The sequence below is a fragment of the Manis pentadactyla genome, chromosome 2, assembly GCF_030020395.1.
Source record: "Manis pentadactyla isolate mManPen7 chromosome 2, mManPen7.hap1, whole genome shotgun sequence".
NCBI lineage: Eukaryota > Metazoa > Chordata > Mammalia > Pholidota > Manidae > Manis > Manis pentadactyla.
Window position 1 is genome coordinate 234,714,611 of NC_080020.1, and position 16,152 is coordinate 234,730,762.

Sequence of the window (16,152 nt, forward strand, 5' to 3'; positions counted from 1 at the left end):
CTGCACACAGAAAGCAGGTCATTGCCCAGAAAGCTCAGCTGCCTCTCGGTCTTCCCCAAGCCCGGGCCCAGGCTGCCCTTGTAGCATGGAGCAGCCACACGGTTCCAGCAGACGGAGGGGCCTGGCCTCTGTGGCCACAGGTCAGCAGAGCTTGAAAATCATAACCAATCTGAGCACAATTATTGAAAGATGAAGAAGCACCTTTCCACCCCTTCAGGCCTCGTAGTCCTCACCAAGCAGGGAGCTGTCCACCCACAGCGGACAGTTGAGGGCCCTGATCACCAGAAGGGATGACATGAACCTTTCCACTTACATCTGATGCTCCACGTTAACACCCGCTTCCGGAAGGAAATGAATTCGCCGGTTTGAGGACCCGGGCTGTGTCCTGCTGTCGGCACCCCTCGCGCCTGGGCGGCCCCTCCTCTCCGGCAGCCGCCGGCTCCCTGGCTCTGCTCCCTTCCGGCTTCACAGCTCCGGCCACTTCTTCCTGGAGCGCCTTCCTGCTCCCACGCCCTCTACCCACCCTGCCTGCCCAAGACATCCGCTGCAGCAAGGGTATTAGGTGGCTGCGAGCTTCTCTGCCAGTCGGTACTCAGGCCCCATAGCTGTGCGTGCACCTCCTCCAACCTAGCAACTCCTGGGGAATATGCATCTGCTTGTAGGGTGTTCTGCCTTCGCTCGTTCGCTTTAAGTTAAGCATGTAGGGAGTTCAGCTTCCTTCTTTCTGGCTCGTCTCGCGTGTGTGGGGTCGGAACCTGCTGGAAGGGGCTCGGTGCGTCTGACAGGCTCTCTGACAGCACCCAGGCTGGTGCTGAGGTGCAGGAGGTATTCAACCCTCAGTGGGTTAACCAAGCCGTAACGAGGGGAGACCCGCTCTGCTTCGGCCGCACCCTACCGGCAGAGCCCCCCTGCTCTGGCTCGAAGTCCTGGCTGCTCCCAAAGGCACGTATGCCTTCTCTTCCCTTTCATGTCATGACAAGAACTCTTGCCATTGAAAATGCCTGTTTCTGCCTTTTAATTCCCTAGGGATATCAGATGGAGCACGTTCTTAGGCTAAGCAGAAATAATTTAATTTCCATTTAATGTATCATTGTAAGTATTTGGAATCTGTTACTTCTTTTCTCTAGCAAATTATTTTTAAAATCTAGTCAGGCTATTTCGATTGCATTAAGGAAGTCTCCGCAAAGACGTAGCTGCATTTACTATGTCTGGGACCCCACAAGTGCGACGTAAGGAGGTAGGAAGCAGCGAGAGCTGAGCCTCTGGGCCATGCCGGTGGCGTCGTCCCGTCTTCTGGGTCGGGCACACAGAGCAGCCCTTAGCCGTGCGCACCACCAAGCAGGCTCCCTGGCTCCAGACCCTGGCTCGGCCAGCCCAGCAGGTGGTCTTCAGCAGGGCTAACTTCCCCAGATCCCACTGGCAGAACAGAGCGAGGCTGGTGCCATGTGACGGTCCATTGTGAGAAGCACAGTGCCCAGGAGAGTACCTGTGCCCAGAACAAGGGATAGAAGCATTTGGTAAGGGAAGAGTGAGGTCTGAGCCTAAACCGAGGGCCAAAGACCCGCCCACAGGGCCCGGTGGGCCGGCCTGCGGAGGTGCAGTAGATGTGGGCTGATTGAATTGATGAGAGGAGGTCTGGGGAGAACGGCAAAGAGAATCAGCCCCTCAAGTCTGACCCACTTCCAGTGAATGCAGGCAATCGATCTTATATTTGAAACTCCTACAACCAAGATCAAAATATTTCAAAGATAAAAGGATTCCATTTTCCTAATATGTCTTCTTCTCTCCCTTGTCTAATATGGTGCAGACTTAAAATACTTGTATCAGACTTGCAAATCAGGCTTAAAATAATCAAATAAAAGTGCCCATCAGCCCATCAAATTCACGTCAGACTTAATCCCCATTTATTAATTTCACCCGTCTCCCCACTTTCTGAATTCTAAACCCTCTTCCCGACTGGCATATTGTGATCGCCCTGTTCTCTTTCATTTCTTTATTTTTCAAACCGCCTTGAATTCTTGCTCCTGCTCTTGCCTTTTTTGGATGGCGTCTCTTCCAAAGTGAGGACATAATAGGGACGGGGCACCTTTTATTCTGCTCAGAACGGCGCTGCGATGCACGGAGAAACCGTCTCTCATCCTTCCTCCGCCCACCAAGCGCGTCGGGCCAGCCCCCGGCCCCTCAGGCAGCCTGTCCTCCCACGGGCTCCCGGCTGCAGACTAGTCACACACAGGCGGCTGTACCAAGGTCACCCTGACTGGCTGTCAGTCACGATGTGCAAGGCGGGATGCCGCACTGTGTCCACAAGTACTGTCTCTCGTGCAAAGCCCATCTGCTCTTCCTGGCTCCGCGCCTCAGGCACAACGCACCTGTCGGCTCCGGGGGGGCTGTGGTGCTCACCCTACCTCGGTAACGGGGCTCCGGGCCTCTCGGGAAGGCCTCGCGCACATCCTGGCCCTCCTGTTCCTCACAGCGCTCTGCTGCCACTGTTGAAGCATTTTCTCTGCGTCAGGCTCTGAGCTACTAGCAGGAGGCGGACCTGGCTGAGCCAGGCGGCTGCAGGGGTGCCAGGCCAGGCCCTCTGGGGTCAGAGAGCCTTCGCTTGGGTCCCCTGTTCTCTCTAGCCTCTCGGCCTTCAACAAGTCAGTGAAATGTCTCTCAGTGTTCCTCTCTGGAAGGAGTGACAGCAGCACCTCCCCCACCTCCCAGGGCTTCTGAGCTTTGAGAGAGAGCGCGCCGTCTAGCACTCTGTCCAGGCTGGTGGGCGCACCACACAGGGTGTGCATGCTGCGCGGAGCCCAGCCGAGGAGGGGTGCTTGGGACCCCAGACCCACAGGCTGGGAAATGGGGTGGGCAGGCCAAAGGACTTCCAGAGTCATAGAGTGACTCAGCAGCTGACCGGGTCCAGATGCTCCCTTCGGCCTGGCCTGTCCCCTCTGTGGCCCTCATGCAAACACGCCATGGTGACACCCATAACTCCAGCCACTTCAGTGGTCAGCCACTTATGGGTTTAAGGACAGTACAGGAGGGTCCATTTAGACACAGGTCATTTGATGCTCAGTCCATCAAAATAAGGATGTTTTCCAGAGGCTTCACTGCAAGACCTGGTAACAGTGCCCAGAAGCACAGGGCCGTGGTATCAGCAAACAGCCCATCTCACACTCGTGATTCCTCAGATCCCTATGGAATATCCATTTCTGGCCCCCTTTCCTATCCTTTCATGAGGTCTTAGAGATGCATTCAAATCGCCAAATATGTCCCTTTCACCAATGGACAGCTATTGCAGAGGGCAGGCTGAAGGGGCAGCACGGCCCCCAGAGAAGAAGTGGTGGCTTCAAAGCAGGAAACTGGCTTGAGGGCCTGGTGGCCACAGCCGGGCACTAGTCCAACACGACAACCATGCGCCAAGAAGCCCAGCATCCAAGAATGAGTATCGCTCTTCGGTTAGTATTTCTAAGCTGCTTTTCACAGAGACAAGATTTCAACCCAGTCTTCTGTAAGTAGAGGACAAATGGACATTGGTGAGCGTCTCTAGTGTGCGGAGGCTCTGACAAGCCCCACCTCTTTGGAATCCCTCTTTCGGAATCCCACCCGGATGGATGCTTCTGGCTCACGGTGGGCTTGACCTGCCGGTCTTGGCTGGCCTGTGAGGCGATGCGGGCACCTTCGTTTACCTCTGAAGTGTGGGCTCTGATCCAGAGACACATGGAGAGACTGAAGGGGTGGTGGGAGCCCCTGGGGCAGCGCAGCCCAGAGCCCGGCAGAGTGGCTATGCTCCCACAAGACCCGGGTGCCCAAGGGGCCCCCTGAGGGCAGCGTGTCATGACTCCAGAGCCCGCCTAGAACCGGGTGGAGGGAGCTGCCTGGCGGGAAGGACCAGTCCCCAAGGAAGGCTCACCAGCGGCTGGATCGGTCCATTCCCATTGCAAGAAGTGGCAAAGAGTGAGGCCATGAGCTGCTTCACTGCACCCCCTGGCAGGGTATGCCCTCATCTCTGGACCAGGAAATAACGGCAGTGAACTGACGTCAATGGAGAAATTCTCATCATCTAGACTCGGTTCTTCTATGAACCACTGCACGACTGACATCAACCAAGCAGGAGGCACCGGCGCCTCCATGCCTGACATCTCGTCTGGGAAGAGGCAAGGATGATTCATCAGCCCTGCCAACCACCAGCTGTGCAAAAGACGCAGTTTATCTTCGACGCACTTTCAGGGGCTCATTAGGTCAATAGTTGACGTAAGAAGTGAAAATCCTGGCAATGTGGGAGGGCAAACCAGGCTCCAGACTCATGCAAACTGACCTACACCTGGTTTGGCCACACATTAGCTGGGCAGCTGGGACTCGTTATTTGGCTTTTCTGAACCTTGAACTTACTGCCTCTAACGCTAGGAGAAGGATGGCCACCTTCGCAGGACTCTAACTTGGAGGGCTCAGCAGCAGGAGCCCGGTGCCCACACCACCGTCCTCACATCGCAGAGCAGACGCTCTCCCTTATGGCTGGGAGTGGACGTGGGACACAGAGCTGCGTCTCCGCCCCACACGCGCACACACACCAGCTCGCGCAGTGAGCTGCACTAGCACAGCCAGCGGGCCGGGGGGCTGGCCCGCAGAGCCCCAGAGCGTGGCTCCCAGCACGGGGCCCTCTCCCACAGGCTGTGCCTCCCTGGACCTGTTTTTGGGATGACACGGGCAGGGCGGTCCTGTAACAGGTCCATGCACAAAACCACATGGGTGCGTGCCATGTCTTTGCAGCATGAAGAGGAAAGGTTGCAGCTCACAAAGCTGACCAATGTTCAGGACACAAAAAGGCCAACTGGGTTTTGAGTTGGCGTGGCTCAGACTCTTGCAGGTGGACCTCGGTGGACCAGGTGCGAGGCAGCCCCTCGGCTCCTGAGGCTCCGAGAACCTCGATGTGTGAAGGAGGCTCTGAGGGCTGCGGGGTGTCTGCACACGGCTCCTGGCTCTGCCTGGGTGCTGTCACCTGGGGGAGGGGCAGTGCGGCTGAGCCGTGCCCTCCCCGCACTCCCCAGGACCGGGCCTGCCCACCTCGGACCGTGCTCCCCCTCAGCCCCTGCTGCTCAGAACCAGGCTTTTACACTTCTCCTGCGCATTATGGAACCAGCTGCATGGTGACTGAGGGAGGAGGTTGCCATGGCAACTCACTCCCCATCCCGCACCCCCTCCCAGCCACAGGCCAGCCGCAGGGCATCGGGGGACGCAGAGCGCCCTCCCTGCCCGGGTCAGCCACAGGTGCCCTGCCTTCCGGGCCAAAGGCTGCCCCCCAGACCGCCTCCCCACCCAGCTGCTCTTGAGACGTGAAAATTAAACCTCAACGCAGGCCCGTGCGCTCTAAGGTATTTCCCCATTCAAAGGCCTCCTGCCTTCCCTTCTTTATCTTTTTCATTCCTTCCTTTTTCTGGAAAAGCACTCCTATTCTTCCTTTATAGCTTCCATAACAAAAATTATTTTTAAGTGTAATTCTTTCTCTAACAAACACCTTTTTGGGGTTATGCAAGTGAAGCTTTCATTGAGTAGACTCTGGAACAGCCATGTTTGTAAATGATTTCAAGCTCAGATGAGAAGCGCTTTCCTTTCATGAGATGCTGTCAGTGCCCACAGCCCCCACCCCAAGTCGCGTGCAGAGATTTCCCTACCCCGTTGTCAGCGCCGGACACTTCATGGTGAAAAGAAGGGCCTGAAACGGTGCACCTCACTGGCGAGCGCATCCCGGTAGGACAGCCCGGCGCCGCTGCCTGGGAAACAGCAGGAACGTGCCGGGGCAGCGGGCAGCCTCAGACCCGCTCTCCAGGTGCCACGCTCGCAGCCCGGCCTCCGCCATTCACTGACTGCTCCGCCTGGTCTCCTGGCAGCGCTGCGCTGGGTGGCTGGCCATGCCCCCAGGGACAAGCACTCTGTCCTAGCTGGTGGTTAGGCCTGGAGAACCTGATGCGTTAGACCAAACCTCCAAGGGTGGGGGAGCAGCAGAACAGAACTCAGGCCCGGAGGCTCTTGTGAGCCACGCGTAGGCCTCCCAGGGCCGCCGCAGAGCCCCCTTCCCACCAGCACAAGGCCACCTCCGTGGGACTGTCCACCGCCTGCCTGAGGTCTGGTGGGCGCCATCTGCCATGCCTCCCTCTCGGCCAGTGATGGGCCCATGGGCCAGGCACAATCTCCCAGCTTCTGCTTGGTATTCACTGTGAGCCGTGGCTCCCTGGCCCAGGGCATCAGGCACCCGTGTCACCCAGATGCGTCTGCTGGGTGCCCTCCTGCAGCGCCCACGATGCTCCCAGCCTGAGGGCACCTTGTCCATGAACATGCCCGCTCCCGCACCCCACACCCCTCCTGGATGCTTACCACAGCCTGCCCTTCCCACAGACATCTCCTTTCTGGCTTCTCGGGTGGCACCAGGAACCACGCTCCTATAAGCACCTGCCCCAGGCGGCTCCAGCCGCTGCCCTTGGTTCCGGGCATTTCTGTGCCTGTTTCTCCTGTGAGTTGGGGCAGAATCCAGCTCCTGGGATGCAGTGGAGAGCACGAGCAATTGGAACGTCCGCGGCGGGACTCACGGCCCAGGGGACTGCTGGTGCTCCCTCTGGCTGCCTCACGCCGGGTGGCGGTCAGACCTGCACCCGTTCTCGTCCACCGTCCTGCAGAACTCGGCACTCTAGCCACCCCAGGGACATTCCCTGGGCTCCGTGCAGGCACCCGCTCCCCCCACTGGGAGGAGGGTCAGCAGCCACGGGAAGGGAGGAGCCCCAGAACCTAGTCCACCTGCAAGAGGAAAGAGCTGGGATGGTACTGCTGCAGGGCTGCACGCCTGACCCTGAAGGCACGTGGGTGCTGGGGGGCATCTGTGCCCTATTTTAGGGATTGAGGCTGAGGTCAGGGGCAGGGCTCTGGAAGCCCAGGTTGCTTCCCCTCGGATGGGAAGGAGGGCTTGTGGGGGCGGAGCCTCGGCTGCACCTGCTCAGAGCAAGAGTCCCAGCGCCCCAGCCTCCCACACAAAGACACCCTAACCAGCACTCACGTGCCTCCCCACCATGGGCTCGCACCTGCCAGGGGACCCATCCCAGCTCTGCGACTCCTGGCACCTTGTCTGCTAACCAGGAAATCTAAAGGCACCTCAGCAACTCATGAAGCAGCTACCGAGGCCCTGGCTGCACAGAAGATACTTCCTACCAACCACCCCTGCCTCCATCTGTGCCAGCAGACGAGAGCTGTGGGCAGGCTGGCGTGGGCACTGGCTGCCACACTGCCCAGGCCCGGCTCCAGAGGCCACATTTCCATGAGCAGGGGACACAGAGATGGAAGAAACACCACATTCCGAGTGCCGAGCTGGGGGCAGAAAGGGATGGTGTTGGGGTTTCAGGGAGGGCTGCTGGCCAGGCCTGCAGGGTCTGGAGGCCGGAGGGGCAACAGGGGGAGGCCAAGGCACAGGGCGTGTTTGAGGGAGGACACTCCTTGGTGGTGAGAACCCGGCTGGAGGAAACGGAGGGTGGAGAACGCACACGCGAGTCTGTGACCCCGAGGCCGGGCTTTCCCGAAAGCCCGCAGCCTGTCCTGCGGGGAGCCCTGCCCTCCACCCCCTGGGGAAAGGCCCTCCCAGGAGCACCCACTCACCCGGAGCCCCCTGGAGGGGCATCTCCATTCCCCAGAGAGGTGGGCACTTGCTGTTCCCAGGGCCACCCCAAGCCTTGGCCCTCAGCCAGGAGGCTCTCGGGGCAGCCACGAGTGGGCCCCAGCCAAGCCCATCCTGCGATCCCCGCGCTCCTGCGGTCAGCCAGCTGATCCTGGACCCCGCCACACCTGTGCTCTCCTCGGCCTGCGGCACATGCCCTGGGCAGGCCCCGGGCCCACGTGGACGCTGGGAGCGAGGCGTCTTCTCAGGGAAAGGACTGTTTCCTGGCATCTCCTCTCCTCTAGGCTGAAACCCAAGTGCTTCGTTCATCTTTCTCAAGTGGCATGGTTCATCCATTTGCCCGCAGCCACCCTTGCAATATAGCTGGAATGTGCCCAGAGCCTGGGTGCAGGGAGGTGCTCCAGGCAGGGACTCGTCCGTTGCGCGAGTCCGAGGGTCTCTTCCTACCAGAGAAAGTCAGTCAAATGACCACATGTGTCCCTGGCACCCACGTCCCAGCAGCCCCGTCTGGCGCCCACAGCTCTCTGCAGCGCTTCCCACAGCCTGGCCGGTGCAGCCGCCTCCTGTCTTCTGAGCACCCACCTTCCTTTCTTCATTCCCTCTGTTGCTCCTCAGCTTCTCTTTGAAAGAAGTCCACATGGAGAGGCCTGTGTAGACCGAGCTGTGTCCTCTGCTCGTGGTCTCCAAGGGCCCAGGAAAGGGGGTGTCGCCAGTAGGGCACCCCGTCCCATCCTAGGCTCTCCCGCCACCTTCATGCCAGCCTTCCACACAGAGCGGTGAGCCTCGGGCCGGAGCTGTCACTGTTTCTCTTTCAGAGGCCGGGGAGGTCGGCGCCCCAGGGCAGGCTCCATCGTTAGCAGGTGCCCCCCGCAGACACATCCGGACATCCGCAGCGTGTAGAGGGGGCCCGTGTCCGTGCCAGCCTCCGGGCTCCAGGCCAGGTCACCCAGTCAGCGTGAGCATCGCCCTGGGTGCAGGCTCCACACGCTGAGCCTCTTCTGTCGGGGGCCTGTGGTCCCAGGCCCTCTCCCCGCCCTGCTCAGCTGCCCCCTGACTCTTCCTGGGACACCCGGCTGAGTCTTCCCCAGTGGAGCAGAGACCCAGCCTGTGGGCAGCACATGCAAGCCGCGTGGGTACCTACGCAGATGCCCCCCTGCTCCCATCGGCCCCCTCGTAATCGGGGGAAGTCATGGCAGTCCATGTGGTGTGACGTCGGGAGCCCCGTGGCTGCGCCCCGATGCGGAGCCCTTCCCACCCCCTGCCACCTCCTTCACCACCCCCATGTCACCACCATGAACACAGACTGCGAACAGGAACAGGTGCGTTCCCACGTCATCAGGCGCAGAAGGGCCCCCGGGCTCCTGAGCGATGGGCCCCCCAGCAGAGTCCAGGGCAGGAAACACTGATGACCAGGGACACTGTAAAGGGTCCGGTGGGACCAGCCCGTGCTGGGACCTCGGCTGCTGCTCCTTGTGAGACTGGGAGTCTTCAGAACTAAGAGTCTCTGAAATCATTTATAATTTTGATAAAAAGAACATGAGGTAAAACCAGGGGAAAAGGCGGATTCCATGGGAGGAGGGAGAAGGTGCTGGAACTCCATTTTTTAAAAGAGTGACTGACGGAGGAGAACCCCCTCTGCAAGATACTTGATAGACAAGAGGGCGGTGATAAGCAGGGGGCCGGGATAACGGGTCCGTGACAGTGCACACACAGGGGCACCGTGGGCAAGGCGGGCCCAGAGGAGGAGGACCGGAGGCCCCGGGCGCGGGGAGTCAGGACGCCAGGGCCACGGGCCTGCACAGGGAAACTGGGGTCTTGTCATTTGTCTTGATTAGAATTAAAAACACTTTCTCCTTAAGAAAAAAAGCAGGTTCAAAAAATAAAAGATCCCCCAGTGTGACACATGTAGAAGAAGGAAATCAAAGGAACGTTACAATAGGGGTAAGATATCAGCCCAACAGGCGTCCCTCCTCCTGTCCTGGGACACCTGCCTCCCGACGCTCACCAAGGGCGATGAGCTTGGGATACTGGGCTGCCTTCAAATCAAACAAACCTTCTTTGTCGACTGAAAGGTCAAACTGTCCACAGCAGAGAAGTGGAAGTGGTGTCACACTGTCACTGGCTTTCCACCTCCAAGTTCACCAGCCATGTGGACCCCGAGGCCCCAGCGGGAAGCCTGCCCTGGCCCGGCAGGGATGCAGGCCTTGGAGTCCTGACCTGAGCAGCGGTACAGGGCCTGCCCTGGGCACCCCTGTCCCTGCCCCGGGCATGAGGCGTGGGGTGTGGCCTGTGCACGTGTGCCTGCAACATGGAAGGTGGGGTGGATGGCCTGGGTTCATGGTGCTGTCAGGCCAGCCCGATGCCCTACTTGGTGGCCTCCAACAAGGTCAGCACCCCATGCATCACCCCAGTGGTGTCCCCAGTGCCGCCTCACTGTGAGCAGGGGCGCGTGGGGGAGGTCAGGGGTACCGGGCTCCCTGTACATCCTGGCCCTGGTCCATGGCCAGCACGGACCCCGCCAGGGCACATGGGCAGGTCCCAGTGGCCTGCCCTAATGCACGTGCACATGGCCCTGGCTGCCTCCCGCTCGAGTTGACCAGCCCCAGGTGAGTACGGCCTCTTGCCCCAGCCCCACGCCCGGCCCGTGGCCCTGCATGCTCAGTGTGCAGCCCCCACCTCCCCGGTGTAGGCAATCCCGCGAGGACAGGTCTGTGGGGGTGTCTGCTGCCTTGTGCCGGCCACACTGGTCACCTTCTGTGTGTTTTTCTTTGCATGCGTCCTTCGAGTCCAACCCCACTCGCGGCTCCGGCCACCCGGTGTCTTGCTTAGCCACCACTGCTGCTGGACGTGCATGTGCTCCGGCAGCAGTCCCCATGGACCGCCGCTAAGTGAGTGGGACGCCGGGATGTGCTAGGTACGTGCGGCCGCAGCGGACAGCAGCCTTTTCCTAGACGGGCCTGGGCAACAGTTCAGTGGGGCAACAAGGGCCCGGGTTGGGCTCCCACCCAGCATCCAGGCTGCATGATCCACACAGGGCCATGTGGGTTCTGATTTGTAAGCTGCATGTTTGAAAGAAACTAAGACTTGCATGCAGCATGAACAGTGGACAGACGTGTGGTCCCCAGGTGCTCCCCAAACGGCCAAGCCTGCTAGTCGAGGGCCTGAGGGAGGGCGGGAGCAGGCCAGGCTTCGCCCATCTGCTTGGGGCAGCACCCCAGAGCCCTCACTGTCCGGTACTGACAGTGGAAGCCGGGCTGGCACACACACCCCCAAAGACACCTGGACACCTGAGTCGGGGGAAGGACGGGCGGTCACTGGGCCTCCGGGCACCGGGAAGCTCGTCCACCCACCCAGTCCCTGGCCAGCGTCTCCCGAGAGCCAGGGCTTTGACATCTGTCTGCCTGGTCACATGGCCACTTCCGTAGGAACCTGAGGCCTAAGCTAGTCTGAAATATTACCTTATCTGAATCCTCAAAATGAAAGGTTTTTTTTAATCATGTTAAGAGTACTTTTAAAATTATGTTTCATTTATTTGTTTGGTTTTGAGTGTGATTTAAAAAGAAAAGTGCTTGGACCCAGAGAAAAGGGTGTCTTTTGTTTACACGTGATGCACATTGGAAAGTCAGTCCTTCCACTAGTGTCGTCGGCCTGACTTGGCCTTTTGGGAGGTGTGGGTCTTCACACTCTGGGGTATCCTGCACATCGTGTGTGAAACCTCTGTCCTCTCTCAAGGAAACAGGAGAACGGAAGGGGCTCCTGGGGGTGCCGGAGGCAAAAGTGGGAGGCAAATCCCCAAAAGCCCCCCCGAGAACCGTTCCCTTGGGGGTGGGCGCTTGGGGGCTCAGCACAGGGAGGCTGCCCGGCCAGCGCCCCTGCAGGCAGGCACAGAGGCACGGGTGACACAGCTCCACCCAAGCTGCACCCATCCAGGGCTCAATGCCTGGACCATGCAGCTGCGGCTGGGCTGTTTCTGCAACTGGCAGGAGGCAGGCAGCGCTTCCCCCTGAGCTCCCCTGACGGGCCGAAAACTCAAAATACCCACACTTAGTGGGATTTTTTAAATGAAAAAAATTATCGAATGTCTTACAAACTGCAAGGTTTGTGTCTCCTTGAGTTTCAGGTAATGTATGTAAGGAACTGGACAGTAGTGATGTATATTGTCAGGTGATCGGTTTCTCCCTGTTTGGGGAGAATATTGCAGGGATATATATAGTGGAAGAATCAGTATGTATTATCTTTCCACCTAAAAAATCTTCATTTTGCACTCCTCTGCATTTCTTGTTTTCCATTTATATGACAAAAAATCTAAATGAACATATTTTTAGAGCTATATGTACTTAGGCAAAAAAACACCTTTTGAATTGAACGTTTTATATAAATGGGGGAAAGGCTTTTATATATGTGGCCTGAATCATCCCAGCTTGCAAATACAGTTTGCTACTCTAGACAAGGCCTAATTTTACATTTTCATGATTTCTTTTAAAATTGAGGGCCATAAGAAAAAAGATACTTTTTTTCATATTTCGTGTTTTACTGGTTAAGTCCTTTGATAGAGTTGCCATGGAAAAGAGAAGAAAAGAGACATGTAAAGAGCTTCCCATGAAACTTTTCAGAGAAGTCAGAGTGCAGCAGGCCGACATTCCATACGCTCATTCCGCAAGGTCTGTAGGCAGGCCTCTGCTCCGGCCACCGCGCTCAGAACCAGGTCGTGCTGGCACGGCCCGCGGGTGCTGACGTCAGCCGCACGGACAAGTCAAGCCGGCTGGCTGTATTTCAGCCTTTATAAGACTTTCAAAAATAAGCAGCTGACCTGTCAAGATGAGAGGTCATGAGCCTCTTCCAAACACGTTTCTGCTGAGTTGATTGGGGGCGAAGGGCTGCTCAGGCCCCAGCAGCTGTACCAGGCTCGGGCAGACATCAGGGCTCATGGGTGGGTGGTGCTCCCAGGGAACATGGCCTCTTGTGGGCAGTGCCAGGCCATTCCCCAGATAGACGCAGACCCAAACTCACTCTGGGTGTTCGCACTGCACCCACAGAGGACATCGGCAGCACCCTACGGTCCCTAAGAACTATGTCCATGAAGGTCAAGCCTGTCTGGGACTCCTCAGGCATTTGCTGTCGTATCCATAGCGGGGTTGATGCACTTTGGCCTCCCCACACGTGGAAAATGTCTTCAATGTGCACGCTCACAACTAGAGGGCATCCCTATCAAAACAAAGTGGCACGTTTGAAATGTCTGTCTTAAACGAGCTATTTATCATGCCCTCATCTTTGTTTTCTAAAGAGGGGGGTTATAGAACATAGAGGAGGCACTTTGAAGACTTTCTTGTGAATAATTAAATGACAGTCCTAGTTCAGTCCGTAGTTTACCGATTTCTACTTTCTTAGCCTGTTTTGCGCTGTGGTTTTGTAAGTGGGAGGAAGCCACACAGTGGTGGGTGACCTGCTCAAGGACAGATCAGAGGCAGACAGGAGAAGCACGTTTGTGGTGTTTGCCACTGCAAAAGCCGGTGATTTTCATGGCTAAATATTTTAAGGTATGGATATTAAAGGTCTTTTTTGATGTTAGTGGTGATATCTTCTATCAGAGATCTGTTTTATATCTTGAATCTGCAGAAGCAACAGAAACCCAGGTTGCCCCTACTTGAGAAGGGCTAGTTCCAGGAAGTCAGAAATCCCAAAAGTTTGTGAGTGGTCCTGATTTTTTTTTTTTAGATTCTTCCTGGATTTGGTGATATGTAAACACTTTTTAAAACATTTCATGATTTTTCCATCACCATTCTTAGGTGCCTATACCAGACCGATTTTTCCAGCCAGATAATACCATGTAGTTGCAAAATTGTTTTCTCTGGACATTACTTAAGCCCCAAGGCAAATACAAGACCGTAGATCTGGCACAGGCATCACGGACGTTTTGTTTTGAATGTATCCGTGTCAAGTAGACATTCTGGGACTATTTTATTCACCACTGGCTTTGTCAGACTATCGTTACCATCAGCACCTTGCAGTGAGAGAGGAGACATATACGCTGAAGTGTTTTATTTGACACAACTTCACATCCCTCACCACAGGAGCTTAAAATAGACCTGGTGCCTTTGCAGGCCGCCAGGAAGGAGGCTGTCAAGTTGTGGTGTCTTCCCTGGGGCTGCCGCCCTTCAGTGCTGGGAACCTGGGAGGCCTTACAGGGAGTTTCCATGGAAACCCAGTCCCTCTCTTCCGCCATTTCAAACCCCACGCTGTGTAGCACGTGCTTATTTCTGATTCTATCCACGGGGGATTTCAATGATCCCCTCGGGCCTCCCTGCGTGGGGAAGATGCCCTGTTCCATGGCAGATGCCGATCACGGTTTTGTGCCTCGACCTGATGCCTCCCCTTTACCCGGGGCTCCACCTGAGAAGCAAAGACCCCTTTTGTCAGGGGAAGCACGACTTCCACGTTCACTGACTTGAGAAAATTGTAGTTTTGAATGTGGAGGTTCTTAAAGCTAGGAAATTTGTATGCAAATGTGAGAGTTTAAAAAAGCCTTCAGTCTCAAGCAGTAACATAAAAAGAATCCCTACAGCTGACAGAAGAAAGAATAGCTGAGAAACTACCCTGGGCTGCTTCAGGTGATCCCAGAGCACCACCTACAGACGAGAAAGCCAAATTACCACCCCTCGGAAACCGGGAGCCAGCTATGTGGGGGACTGACGGTGGAAGGCAGTGGGTGCCCTCCAGACACCCAAGCCCCAGTGGGGGCGCTGGGAGCCCAGAGGCTGAGCATGTTCCGCATAAGCTGGGTGGGGTCTGCCCAGAGCCGGCCCTCTGTGGCCTCCCCCCACTTGATCCTCTTCACAAACGAGCAGGGGGCATCACCCAGGGGCAAGTATGAACCTTGGCAGGTTTAAGGATTTCCCCACATCCATGCAGCCAGCAAGTGGCAGGCCTGGGATTCAACCCCACTCACCAAACTTGAAACCCTGAGTATAAAAACAGACCTCTTAAGAAAGCAAAGCCTCCTGGGGATGTTTTTTCTTTTTCTTTCCCAACACAATAAAAGCTCTGAAAATGAGCCAAATCAGTATCCTGTTTGTTCATTTTCATGGTGATAAAGGACATTTTAAATACCTCTTTTTTAATCAGACCATGCATCTGTAAATGGCTTAAACAGACAGTAACTACTCCAAAAATCTTTATCTTTTTTTATACTTAGTAAAACCTGATTTTCATTTTCATTTTGGGGGAACAATGCCTCACTTTAAATTTGAACAGAATATGTCAGCCTTCTCCTGCCCCCACCAAAAAAGGGCATATGAAAAAATTTCTGTTCACATTAAAATGAATCAACTTTAAATAAATTTGCACTAAGTGCTTAAATTAGGAAGACTTTAAGAATTTCTTTTTTCTTTTGAGCAATAAAGCAAAGCTAAGTGTGTATTATTGGCTGGTAGGAAACATTTCTGTTTCTTGATACATTTTCTAAACAGAAACGTGCATGAAGATCAGCTGCTCTTGGAATGATTTTTATAGCTTTCAAATTTTCCTCCCTCTGTGAGCATTGCAGGCTTGGGGGTCTATCCACATGAGGTGCCATTTGGGATATCAGCTAGCAAAGTTCCATCATCTAAGTGATTATTTAGAAAATAATTACAGAGCAACTGACAGAATAGCTTTGTGATTAAAATGGAAATGCACATAAACAGCTGTGACTTCAACCAAAATCAGGCCGACAACCTGATTCGGGGTTGTTCTTGATACATGCATTCTGTTCAAAACACCTCATCGTTCTGCCTCCAGCTCCCATTCTGAAGGGCTGACTCCTCTTCCACACACCGGCCTCCTCTTTACTCCTCTACACAGGCTTTCACCTTTAATAGGGACCCAGCAAGTATCAGTTTCTGTACCCTGAGATCTAGAATTAGGTGCCCTTTCTTAGGACTCAACGAGAATTAGACAATTTCTAGACACCAAATCTCTTTTACACATCCAAGTGTCAAACTATGACATCCCTACAAAAGAATAGTGCGGCTTCTTGCCCGCGCTCTGCCTCTGGTCACCCGCCTCTGACCCTGAGGAGGTCTATCCATCAGCCAGGCCTTTGCTGGCCTGGTCTCAACACCCAATATCCAGGGTGACCTTCTAATGGAAAGCGAGTGGACATCTCTCAGAAGCAGCATCCACTTATCAAGTACTTGGGATTTGGGATTGTCCCTGCCAGGAGTCCAGTCCCTGCGCTCACTGAGCAGGGATGGGGGCACCGGCCATGCTGAGCATGTCACACAGGTGTAGGGTAATATTGCTGCGAAGTCACTTTATCCTCATTGCTTTTCAAGAGTTATAAATTTAGTGGAAAGGAAGAATTTATTCTTAAATTTTTGTCCTTAAATCTTACATTCCTGGTGGGCACAATACAGCAGAAATAGCTCACGGTGAACTCATCTCTGGGTGTTACCTGGTCACTCTTGAGATGGTACATGTAAGAAGTCACACAGAGGCCACCGTCATAAAACTAGGCACCATCCCTCCCATCA

At 55.6% G+C, this 16,152-nt stretch overlaps 1 protein-coding gene across 12 annotated transcripts in view; it reads left to right on the forward strand.

Moving 5' to 3' along the window:
* MYT1L (myelin transcription factor 1 like) overlaps nucleotides 1–16,152 on the forward strand; it is a 385,352-nt gene that overhangs the window by 339,591 nt on the left and 29,609 nt on the right. The gene's annotated exons all lie outside the window — the stretch shown is intronic.